At 44.9% G+C, this 13,179-nt stretch overlaps 1 long non-coding RNA gene across 7 annotated transcripts in view; it reads left to right on the forward strand.

Moving 5' to 3' along the window:
- The window catches only part of LOC107132901 (uncharacterized), a 38,769-nt gene that overhangs the window by 8,053 nt on the left and 17,537 nt on the right, over positions 1 to 13,179 (forward strand). For 5 of the 7 annotated variants that reach the window (XR_003037090.2, XR_009496361.1, XR_003037087.2 and 2 more), the window contains exon 1: positions 7,332 to 8,012. This is a non-coding gene — a long non-coding RNA (uncharacterized lncRNA). The other 2 variants (XR_009496362.1, XR_009496363.1) reach the window with 1 other exon arrangement.

Raw genomic sequence — 13,179 nt, forward strand, 5'->3', positions numbered from 1 at the left:
TTACATGGTTAACTTGAAAAATCTACAATCATACCAGGAGATTTTAAAGCTTATTTCTCAGAAACTGACAGATAAAGCAGACCAAAAATTATAGGAAATTAGGGCCCTTCAAATTTGGAAAAAAAAATTAAAACAAACTGTACTCAGTTGCATCAGATTCTTTGCAACCCCATGGATGTAACCCACCAGGCTCCCATGTCCATGGGATTCTCTGGGCAAGAATACTAGAGTGGGTTGCTGTGCCCTCCTCCCGGGGATCTTCCCAACCCAGGGATGGAACCCGCATTACGTAACATCTCCTGTTCTGGCGGGCAGGTTCTTTACCTCTGGCGCCACCTGACAAGCTAACTGTAGTGGATAAGATATAGGTTCCTGTACTTGTCAGATAGACAAATGTTTTTTCTCAAGCACAAATGAAATATTTTCACAACTTGATCACACTAGGCCACAAAGGAAGTTGTAACAAATTTTAATGATTCAATATCATAAAGGCCCACGTTCTCTGAAAGCAATGTGATATTAGTGATTATTAGAAATCACCAAAGGGACTTCCTTTGTGATCCAGTGGCTAGGACTCTGAGCTCCCAAGGCAGGGGGCCAGGTTCGATCCCTGGTCAGAGAACTAGGTCCCACATGCTGCAATGAGGAATTGGCCTGCCACAACAAAGATCAAAGAGCTTCATGCCTTAGATCAAAGATCTGAGATCCAGTGCAGCCAAATACATAAATTAGTTTTTAAAAAATATTTTAAAAAAATAAATTACCAATAAAAAGATATCCAAACCACTTCTCCCACATATATTGAAACCCAATGGCACGCTTCTAAAAAGTTCATAATTTAAAGACAAACTTCAATGGAAATTATAAAACATTTAAAATGAATAGTTATGAAAATTCAACTATAATTCTTTTGGACTGCAGCTAAAGAAACAGCTAAGGGAAAATTAGAGCCTTGTATATGTATATTAGGAAAAAAAAAAAAAGACTAAATTAATGCCTAGGAGTTAAACTCACAAAGCTAAGACAAAACGAAAGTGAATTTAAAATTTGTCTAAAGAAGTGTTACATTTCAACACCATACACAAAAATAAACTCAAAATGGATTAATATCTAAACGTAAGACCAGAAACTATAAAACTCCTAGAGGAGAACATAGACAAAACACTCTCCAACATAAATCACAGCAGGATCCTCTATGACCCACCTCCCAGAATATTGGAAATAAAAGCAAAAATAAACAAATGGGACCTAATTAAAATTACAAGCTTCTGCACAATAAAGGAAACTATAAGCAAGGTGAAAAGACAGCCTTCAGAATGGGAGAAAATAATAGCAAATGAAGCAACTGACAAACAACTAATCTCAAAAATATACAAGCAACTCCTGCAGCTCAATTCCAGAAAAATAAACGACCCAATCAAAAAATGGGCCAAAGAACTAAACAGACATTTCTCCAAAGAAGACATACAGATGGCTAACAAACACATGAAAAGATGCTCAACATTACTCATTATCAGAGAAATGCAAATCAAAACCACAATGAGGTACCATTTCATGCCAGTCAGAATGGCTGCCATCAAAAAGTCTACAAGGGTGCAGAGAAAAGGGAATCCTCTTACACTGTTGGTGGTAATGCAAACTAGTACAGCCACTATGGAGACCAGTGTGGAGATTCCTTAAAAAACTGGAAATAGAACTGCCATACGACCCAGCAATCCCACTGCTGGGCATACACACTGAGGAAACCAGAATTGAAAGAGACACGTGTACCCCAATGTTCATCACAGCACTGTTGATAATAGCCAGGACATGGAAGCAACCTAGATGTCCATCAGCAGATGAATGGATAAGAAAGCTGTGGTACTACACAATGGAGTATTACTCAACCATTAAAAAGAATACATTTGAATCAGTTCTAATGAGGTGGATGAAACTGGAGCCTATTATACAGAGTGAAGTAAGCCAGAAAGAAAAACATCAATACAGTATATTAACGCATATATATGGAATTTAGAAAGATGGTAATGATAACTCTGTGTGCGAGACAGCAAAAGAGACACAGATGTATAGAACAGTCTTTTGGACTCTGTGGGAGAGGGCGAGGGTGGGATGATTTGGGAGAATGGCACTGAAACATGTATATCATATGTGAAATGAATCGCCAGTCCAGGTTTGATGCAGGATACAGAAAGCTTGGGGCTGGTGCACTGGGATGACCCAGAGGGATGGTACAGGGAGGGAGGTGGGAGGGGGGTTCAGGATGGGGAACATGTGTACACCCATGGTGGATTCATGTTGATGTATGGCAAAACCAACACAGTATTGTAAAGTAATTAGCCTCTAATTAAAATAAATAAATTTATATTAAAAAAAGAAATGTTACATTTCAATAGGATGATATATATATATGTGTGTGTGTGTATGTACACACACACACACACATATCTTTTCAAAGAACATACAATGAATTTCTAAGGTACTGTTTTCTATTGCTGTAGCTATTATACTTACTTTGACTTAGCACATATTAGATGCTCAATAAATTCATGATGAATTAATGAAAGAGTGAAAGCCCCCTAAAGTTCCCATTTCCTAGCAGCCACATTACAAAACATAAGAGTGCAAACATAAGGCCTTCCCAAGTGGTGCTAGTGGTAAAGAACCCGCCTGCCAATGCAGGAGATGTAAGACATGTGAGTTCAATCCCTGAGTCGGGAAGATCCCCTGGAGGAGGGCATGGCAACCCACTCCAGTATTCTTGCCTGGAGAATCCCATGGACAGAGGAGCCTGGTGGGCTACAGTCCATGGGGGTGCAAAGTGTAACTTTGTAATGGACATGACTGAGCACTCATGCACAGCACACCCACAAGAGCATGAAACAGGTTAAATTAATCTTAATATTATATTTTATTTAATTCCCTATTTCCAACATATGATCACTTCAACATATAATCCATATAAAAAATCATGAAGACATTTTACATTCTCTTTTTCATACTAAGCCTGCGAAAGCCAGTGTGTATTTCATGCTTAAACCATATCTCAGTTCAGATGCTAAATTTTCATGAGAAACACTTGATTGGTTTTCAGATTTCAAAAAATTAACCATGGAAAACTATTTCCACATACCCAAGTTGTTTGAAACTTATTTCAAGGGTTTTCAGTAACTAACTTGTCAGGTTTTTAATATAAATGTTAAAATTAAATAAAACATTCAGCCCTTCCATCAACACTGGGCGTATTTCACAAGTTTAATAGTACAGGCCCCAGAGACTACAGGACAGAACCATGTAGGTCTGGTCCATATAGACATTCACACAGCAAGGAATTTCCACCTTCCCTTGTCTGTTGGCCTCTGTTAGAATCTGGGACTTTTCATTCTGACTTCAGAGTGAAGCAACTTTCTGCCTAAGCTGCTATGTAGAGGTCAGGTAGCCTGGGATGCCAAGGCACCCCTCCCCCAACAGCTGGTGAAAAATTCTGTGTAGCAATAGTCCTGGTTAGTGCTATTTTCTTTCTTTGTCAAGGATCAGCAGATTACACTTCCAAGAACTATTTAAAAACCTTAAGTAAGCAAAGTAGAAAGCAGTGAGAATTCACCGGGTCACCTCTTTCCCCGGTCTCTACATTGGGCACTTCTGAGAATGATGTGGAAAGAGGGCTCCCGCCCCAAACCCTCCCAGAGCCAGGCCCCATGCATTCTCCTCCCTCCACTAGGCTCTGTCAGAAAGGAGGGCTTATTTCAGCTGAGAAACCGAATATCCCGATCAGGGCATTCTTTACACTTTGGCATAAGCTCAAGACTTGCAGAACCGTCCTCACCTCCTAGCCTTGCAAGGCTGGTCCTCCCAGCTCGTGGGAAGAGAAACAGGAAACAGTTCCAAGGCTCTGCTTCTGGGAGGCCACTGTCCTGCAGTGAAATTTGGGGCCAGTCTTTTTGGCTGAGATCTTAAAACAGGAATCAGAAGGGAATCGGGGTTTCCCTACTTATATCATGGGCTTTTTTCAGGGGGCTTTCCTGGTGGCTCAGATCGTAAAGAATCTGCCTGCAACGCAGCAGACCTGGGTTCCATCCCTGGGTTGGGAAGATCCCCTGGAGGAGGAAATGGCACCCCACTCCAGTATTCGTGCCTGGAGAATCCCATGGACAGAGGAGCCTGGCGGGCTATGTCCATGGGGTCACAAAGAGTCGGACACGACTGATGTGATTCAGCATGAGCACATTGTTGTTGCTCAGCCGCTAAGTCATGTCCGACTCTTTGCGACCCCATGTCTGACTCTACGACTGCAGCACACCAGGCTTCCGTGTCCTTCACTGTCTCCTGGAGTCCACCGAAACCCATGTCCATTGAGTCGATGATGCCATCTAACCGTCTCATCCTCTCTTGCCCCCTTCTCCTCCTGCCCTTAATCTTTCCCAGCATTAGGGTCCTTTCCAGTGTCTCCTCTTCTCATCAGGTGGCCACAGTATTGGAGCTTCAGCTTATATATAATATTTATTGATTTTTGGCTGTACTGGGTCTTCGCTGCTGCCCGGGTTTTTCTCTAGTTTCTGAGAGCAGGGGCTACTCCCTAGTTGCAGTGTGGGTGCTTCTCACTGTGCTGACTTCTGTTGTGGAGCACAGGCTCTAGGGCACGTGGCCCTCAGTAATTGCAGCTCCCGGGTTCTGGAGCACAGGCTCAATAGCAGTAGCAAATGGGCTTAGTCGCTCTGCTGCATGTGGGATCTTTCTGGACCAGGGATCAGACCTGTGTCCCCTGCATTGGCAGGTGGATTCTTTACCACTGAGCCACCAGGGAAGCCCCATCACGGACTCTGGTGAAGGCCAAAGGAGAACACATATTTCATATAAGAATTCCTGGAAAAGTGTTCTTTGTGCACCCAAAGTAACGTTTTAAAATCACGTTGGCTGCAATCTTCCAACATACACCCAGGAAACACTTAAAAAGGTAAGTCCGACAGGTTTTCTTGGTTCTGGTTGGGGATAAAAATCAGAAAAAAAATTTTCTGAAGGAAATTTGTCTGTATATATCAAAATGTTAAATATTCATATCCTTGGAATCAAAAAATTACACGTTTGAGGGTAACCAGAGAAACACTCACTTGTGTTGAAGAAGATGTACATAAAAAGATTTTACTGCAGCATAGTGTAAAAAAAAAAACAAAAACTGGTGAAGTTAGTGCCATTATTTTTATTTATTTATTTGTCTCATTATTTTTATTTATTTGTTTGTTTTTATGTTTTGGCTGCAGGACATGTGGGATCTTAGTTCCCCAACCAGGGATGGAGCCCTTGCCCCCTGCACTGGAAGTGCAGAGTCTTAGTCAGTAGACCTCCAGGGACGTCCCCAGCATGGCTTTTAAAAGCAAAAATTAAAACCTGCTTGAATTTCTAACCATAAGAAGAGTTAGTAAAGAAAATTGTGGAATGATGGAGAAAATGATATATTCCAAATGAGACCATAACATTTTGATGGTTTACAAGAGCAGATCGCAGATAGACTGAGTAAATATATTATTCATATTGCACTAAAACCATGGACAACATCGGTAAGTAGCCCCTTGAGAGATGGACCTAGTGAGATCTTTTTACTTTTTGTTTCTGTATTGTTTAAGGAGCTTTTCTGGCAGTCCAGTGGTTAAGACTGTGAGCTCCCAGCGCAGAAGGCAAGGGTTTGAGCCCTGGTCGAGGAACTAGGATCCTGCAAGCTTCTTAGTGAGGCCCCACCTCCTAAAAAAAGAGGGAGAGAGGGACTAGAGACTGTTACCTAAACAAAAAACATTCTCCACTTCTATATTGTTTAAACTTTGTATTTGTCATATGCTACTTTTTGATAAGCAAAAGAAATAAAGATGTTCCCATTGTCATAAACAATGAAAGAGAAAAATAAGCCTAAAAGCTGTGCTAAGTAGTGAGGATTGGAAATGATTTTAAAATATGGTCCATCTCCTTGAGGGATTCACAGGTTAGCTGGGCATATTTAAAGAAGAAAGACTTTCCCAAATCATTATCTCGGTTTTCCAAATCACTTTGTAAATTTTATTTTTACATGCTTACATGAAACCTTCCTTCCACTAATTTTGAAGCTTTTCATTGCTTTTAAAGTCTCAAGATACACTTTACTTCACTTTTCCCGTTGTTCATTCAGGAAATATTTACATCTCACAGTTCAGTACAGCCAAGGCACTGTGTTATGTGCTATGCAAAACCAAGGGATTTCTGCTTTTGATCTTGAGGAGTTTGCAATCTGATGGGAAACACAGAGATTTACATAAAGAACAATAATGTGTAAGACAAGGACTTCCCTGGCGGTCCAGTGGTTAAGACTTCGCCTTCCAGTACAGGGGGCACAGGTTCAATTCCAGGTCAGGGAGCTGAGATCCCACCTGTCTCTGGGCCAAAAACCCCAAATCAAAAAGCAGAAGCATTGTTGTAACAATTCAACAAAGACTTTAAAAGTGGTCCACATCCAAAAAAAGTCTTAAAAAAATAATACAAGACAGAAAATGATGATAAGTGCCCAAAGAGATGAACTGAATTAAGAATCCCAGGGCTTCAGAGAGCATGTCCTGGGGACTGTAAGAGGTGAGAGGATGGCCAAGGCTTTGTGAAAGGGCCGCTGACCCAGGGTGGGAAGGAAAGGTTTCTCAGTTTAGAGATGAATTGAGAAATGCACAGTAGTTACAGCAAGCACTGAGGCTTACTGCTGTTGTTTTATTTCCAATGACTAGACCTCACCCTCCGGCACACACCCCTGCCTTTATGTTGATAACTGAAGCCTGAGCACACAGACTTGGTGCCACCCATGGTCTGCCGGCAGGCGCCTGACCCGGGGATGGGCTAGGGAGCCATGGCTGAGTGTTGGCATGGCTGTTCAGGGTCACCACCCCTCACCCCATCAAAGCAGCCCTTGAATAGACTTTTTGGCAATTGGAAACCTCTCAGCAAACCCGATCCTCTGAACTAAGTCAAAAGTCACACGTGTGTGAAACCCACGATCCACCTCCTGCATGTCTGAAGGCAGCTCAGGTTCACTGGGGCCCTGACACCAGCCGTGTGAGTGAAAACAGGCCCTTGAGCAAACGCCCCTCTGTGAAACAGCAACTCTAACCATTTCCTCCTAAATCCTTCTTTCAACATTCTCGAATGTCCCTCGATGAAGATGCTCACTTTCTCCTTTTTTATTTTGTTCTCACCACAGTTTAAGAAAGGCTTCATGAAGGTCACCCCTTCCTTTCCTGATAACCAAGAGGAGCTAAGTCATGTGGCTGGTGGTTTTGATGGAGAGCATTCTAGCAAACACTTTGGGAAGCACTGAGATGGTGAGCACAGACGTTCCTGGGCACGGTCGCCAGGGTGGGTCTCTGTCATCCCATTCTGTAGACATTTATGAAGCAGCAGCATATCCCAGGCATGGGAGACACACTAATGACACACCCGGTCCTTAGCCTCTAGGCAGCTGCAGGCTGGTGACAGTGATGTGGCAAATCAGACGGGCAGCTCCCATTATTCGGGATCTCCTCTAGGTCACGGGCTGTGTCAGAGTGGTTTCAATCCTACTCTACCAGCCTGCAAGGTAGGTTTCGTGAGCTTCTTTCCACTGATGAGGCTTCCCAGGTGGCTCAGTGCTAAAGAATCCACCTGCTAATGTAGGAGATTTGGATTCAGTCCCTGGGTTGGGAAGATCCCCTGGAGGAGGAAATGGCAACCCACTTCAGTATTCTTGCGTGGGAAATCCCACGGACAGAGGAACCTGGCGGGCTGCAGCCCATGGGGTTGCAAAAGAGTTGGACACAACTTAGCAGCTAAACAGTAACAGCAACAAAATTCCACTGACGAAGCAACAGAGGAGGTGCTCGGCGCCCGGGTGCACCCGGTGGAGGCTGGGGTGGGGTCCATCCCACAGCCAGATGAGGGCACCTGAGGCCTACCATAAGCATACAAGAGGACACAGAGGCAGAGGGCTCTGAGGAAACAGACAGCACCTTACGACGCAGATGGAGAGATGGGTAAGCAGTTCTGAGCCCAGAGAGATCTATACAGGGGCAGAGTCCCCAGTCCCGGAGCCTGCTGAGGAATGGCTGTGCTTGTACTCAGGAATCATGCGAGGGCCCTGCTTCCAGAGGGGAGGTGTCGTTTTCTTTTAAGGAACTTACATTTAATTCATTCATCCATTTATTTATTTTCGGCTGCAGTGGATCTTCATTGCTGCTCACAGGATTTCTCTCGTGGCATCTCGAGGGTTTCTCTTTGTGATGACTTCTCTCGTTGTGCAGCACGGGCTCTCGGCACATGGACATCTATAGTTGTGGCACACGGGCTCAGTTGTCGTGGTTCCCGGGCTCTAGAGCACAGGCTCAGGTGTTGTGGCCCTGAGCTCAGTTGCTCCACAGCATGTGGGATCCTCCTGGACCAGGGATTGAACCCTTATTGGCAGGCAGATTCTTTACCACTGAGCCACCAGGGAAGTCCTCAGAAATGTCTTGAGCTCTGCCTTCTTCCACCCAAGAGCTTTCTTCCCTCTGGCATCCCGTTTCCCTGGGTCAGCCACTCTGAAGGTGCAGGAGGACACACACAGGAGAGACTTGGAGGAGCATGGCCAATCTCCTTTCTGGGAAGGGCGGTGCTCCCCTGGGAGTGATTTGGCAAAATCGGGGCATATCAAGTAGAGAGCATCGTGTGTCTGTCACAGACCAGGTTCTCCAGGGGGAGGGGTGGGCCCGTGGGTGGTCGAAGATGGCAATGGTCCCGAGAGGTTTGTTTATCTTTTCCGCCAGTTCCCAAAAGCTCTGCATGTAGTGGTCAAACTCGATCTGTGCCATTGGGCAAGACACACTTCCTGTAGAATCTTGTTGATTTGTTTGCATAATGTGTGCAGTGTTGGACTCGATGATTTCCGAGGTCCCTCCCTGCTCTCAACATCCACAAGCCTCCGTCAGCATTTTGAGCAGCAAGATGCATTCTCACAGTCTTCCCTGGTGGCTCAGATGGTAAACAACCTGCCTGCAATGTGGGGGATGGGTTCAGTCTCTGGGTCGGGAGGGTCCCCTGGAGGAGGGATGGCAACCCACTCCAGTATTCTTGCCTGGGAAATTCCATGGGCAGAGGAGGCTGGTGGGCTACAGTCCACAGGGTCGCAAAGAGTGGGACACGACTGAGCAACTAACACTTTCACTTTCGTGCACTCTCACACCTCTTCAACCATGTTAGATGAGTTATTTTTCACTGCAATAATCAAACTTTACTCATGAAAAGAAGTATCCTAGGTCCTAAGCAGCTTGTTACACATGGAGTGGGGAAAGGGTATCCTATGCCCTCATGTACTGACAGAATATGGAAATGTGAGTTTTACAGATTTCCAAAGTAGCTGGTGTTGGAGAATGCAGATTTTAACCAGGTACTTCCCAGGTGGCTCAGTTGTGAAGAATCTACCTGCCAGTGGAGGAGACCTAAGAAACACGGGTTTGATCCCTGGGTCAGGAAGATCCCTAGAAGAAGGAAATGGCAACCCACTCCAGTATTCTTGCCTGGAGAATCCCACGGACAGAGAGTCTGGTGGGCTACAGTCCTTGGCATCTCAAAGAGTTGGACACGACTGAGCATCACTTATTGGCTACTGAGGTTTAGACGCTGCCTGAACCCCACTTTCTACTTCTGTCAGTTCCACAGTGGTCCCCAACCTTTTTGGTGCCAGGGACTGGTTTCATGAAAGACAGTTTTTCAAAGACCAGCAGGGGGTTGGAGAGAGATGGTTTCAGGATGATTCAAATACATTACATTTACTGTACACTTTATTTCTGTTATTATTACATTGGCTTCACCTCAGAGCATCAGGCATTAGATCCCTGAGTCACAGGAAAGCATCGTACTGTAACGAGTTGTTGCAAGGATCAAATAAGATGATGGATACAGAAGAGTTATAGGTAAGATGAGAAACTAGGCCTGTGTACATTAGGAATGGAATTTCCAGTATTAAATTCTTGATGACTGAAGACTCGGCTGGCCAGGCAAAAGACAAGAGGACAGGTATCATGGGTGAACACAGACAATCATGGGTCAGGACCCAGCACTGCGGGGGAAAGTTGCTGATAAAAACAACAATCTGAAGAAGGTGAATTTATTTCAGTTGAGGAGAAGGGTGGAAACAGTGGTGAGCCAATGAAGAATTTTAGAGGAAAGATAGAAATTTGTGAAGCGAGTTCTTCTTTATGTAAACATATCTCCTCCCACGGGAAACCAAGCACCGAGGTCAGAGAGTGCTGGAGTTCACGGGGCTTCTCAGGTTGCTTGCCTTAGGATCATCTGACCGCCCCCAACCCTGGCATTGAAGGATGAGGAAGCAGACCAGGGAAGGTGAGATGACTTCCCTGAGGTCACAGGACAGGGAGCAAACTCAAGGGATCCAGGAAAGGAGCATTAAAGAGGGAGAAGGAGCATTGACACTTGAGCTGGCATCTAGAGTTAGGCAGTGGGCAGATCTCGCCTCACTCCCAAGGTTGTACAGGATCCTGCCAGGAAAGGTTTCCGACCTCAAAGGTCAGAGTAGGGAGGTGGGCTCCTGTGGTTTGAGAAGTAGGCTAGGACTCTCAGGACACAGATGCAGGCCTTAAGGGACTTCCCCTGGGGCTTGGTGGTAAAGAATCCACTGCAGTACAGGAGATATAAGAGATGTGGGTTCGATCCCTGGGTTGGGAAGATCCCTTGGAGGAGGGCATGGAAACCCATGGACAGAGGAGCCTGGCAGGCAACAGTTCTTGGGGTCACAAAGAGTCGGACATGCCTGAAGCGACTGAGTTTGCACCCATGTATATCCCTTAAGCTAAATCAAACTAGGTTGCATGACAGAAGTGTAAATTCATGTATTACCCACCTCTATGCAATATCAGTAGATTCTTCACATTCAGTTCAGTTCAGTTCAGTCACTCAGTCGTGTCCGACTCTTTGCGACCCCATGAATCGCAGCACGCCAGGCCTCCCTGTCCATCACCAACTCCTGGAGTTCACTCAGACTCATGTCCATCGAGTCAGTGATGCCATCCAGCCATCTCATCCTCTGTCGTCCCCTTCTCCTCCTGCCCCTAATCCCTCCCAGCATCAGAGTCTTTTCCAATGAGTCAACTCTTCGCCTGAGGTGGCCAAAGGACTGGAGTTTCAGCTTTAGCATCATTCCTTCCAAAGAAATCCCAGGGCTGATCTCCTTCAGAATGGACTGGTTGGATCTCCTTGCAGTCCAAGGGACTCTCAAAAGTCTTCTCCAACACCACAGTTCAAAAGCATCAATTCTTCGGTGCTCAGCCTTCTTCACAGTCCAACTCTCACATCCATACATGACTGCTGGAAAAACCATAGCCTTGACTAGACAGACCTTTGTTGGCAAAGTAATGTCTCTGCTTTTGAATATGCTATCTAGGTTGGTCATAACTTTCCTTCCAAGGAGTAAGCGTCTTTTAATTTCATGGCTGCAGTCACCATCTGCAGTGATTTTGGACCCTACATGGCTTCCCTGTGCACAGGATGTGTAAATGAGCCACTGCTATTGGTCTGTCACGGTTGTGTGTACGTACTCAGTCGTTTCAGTCATGTCTGACCCTCTGTGACCCCATGGACTGTAGCCCCCCAGGCTCCTCTGTCCATGGCATTCTCCAGGCAAGAGTACTGGAGTGGGTTGCCATGCCCTCCTCTTTAGGTTTGATCCTAAGGGATCAAACCAGTGTCTAGTGCATCTTCCGCCTTTCTTTGGGACTGGAATTCCAGCAGAGCTATTTCAAATCCTAAAAGATGATGCTGTGAAAGTGCTGCACTCAATATGCCAGCAAATTTGGAAAACTCAGCAGTGGCCACAGGACTGGAAAAGCTCAGTTTTCATTCCCATTCCAAAGAAGGGCAATGTCATGTAATGTTCAAGCTACCACACAATTACACTTATCTCACATGCTAGCAAAGTGATGCTCAAATTTTTCTAAGCCAGGCTTCAACAGTACATGAACAGTGAGCTTCCAAATGTTCAAGCTAGATTTAGAAAAGGCAGAGGAACCAGAGACCAAATTGCCAACATCTGTTGGATCATCAAAAAAGCAAGAGAGTTCCAGAAAAACATCTACCTCTGCTTTATTGACTATGCCAAAGCCTTTGACTGTGTGGCTCACAACGAACTACAGAAAATTCTTAAAGAGATGGGACTACCAGACCACCTTACCTGCCACCTGAGAAATCTGTATGTAGGTCAAGAAGCAACAGTTAGAACTAGACATAGAACAACAGACTGGTTCCAAATTAGGAAAGGAGTACGTCAAGGCTGTATATTGTCACCCTGCTTATTTAACTTATATGCAGAGTACATCATGTGAAATGCCAGGCTGGATGAAGCACAAGCTGGAATCAAAATTGCCAGGAGAAATATCAATAACCTCAGATATGCAGATGACACCACCCTTATGGCAGAAAGTGAAGAAGAACTAAAGAGCCTCTTGATGAAAGTGAAAGAGGAGAGTGAAAAAGTTGGCTTAAAACTTAACATTCAGAAAACTAAGATCATGGCACCCAGTCCCATCACTTCATGGCAAATAGATGGGGAAACAATGGAAACAGTGTCAGACTTTATTTCCTTGGGTTCCAAGATCATTGCAGATGGTGAATGCAGCCATGAAATTAAAATTCTTGCTCCTTGGAGGAAACGCTATGACCAAACTAGACAGCATATTAAAAAGCAGAGACATTACTTTGCCAACAAAGGTCCGTCTAGTCAAGGCTATGGTTTTTCCAATAGTCATGTCTAGATGTGAGAGTTGAACTATAAAGAAAGCTGAGAGCCAAAGAATTGATGCTTTCGAACTGTGGTGTTGGAGAAGACTCTTGAGAGTCCTTTGGACTGCAAGGAGATCCAACCAGTCCATCCTAAAGGAAATCAGTCCTGAATATTCTTTGGAAGGACTTATGCTGAAGCTGAAACTCCAATACTTTGGCCACTGATTCAAAGAATTGACTCATTGGGAAAGACCCTGATGCTGGGAAAGATTAAGGGCAGGAGGAGAAGGGGACGACAGAGGATGAGATGGTTGGATGGCATCACTGACTCAATGGACACGAGTTTGAGTAAGCTCCGGGAGTTGGTGATGGACAGGGAAGCCTGGAGTGCTGCAGTTCATGGGGTCACAAAGAGTCGGATACGACTGAGTG

The sequence above is a fragment of the Bos taurus genome, chromosome 11 (assembly GCF_002263795.3).
Source record: "Bos taurus isolate L1 Dominette 01449 registration number 42190680 breed Hereford chromosome 11, ARS-UCD2.0, whole genome shotgun sequence".
Classification (NCBI taxonomy): Eukaryota; Metazoa; Chordata; class Mammalia; order Artiodactyla; family Bovidae; genus Bos; species Bos taurus.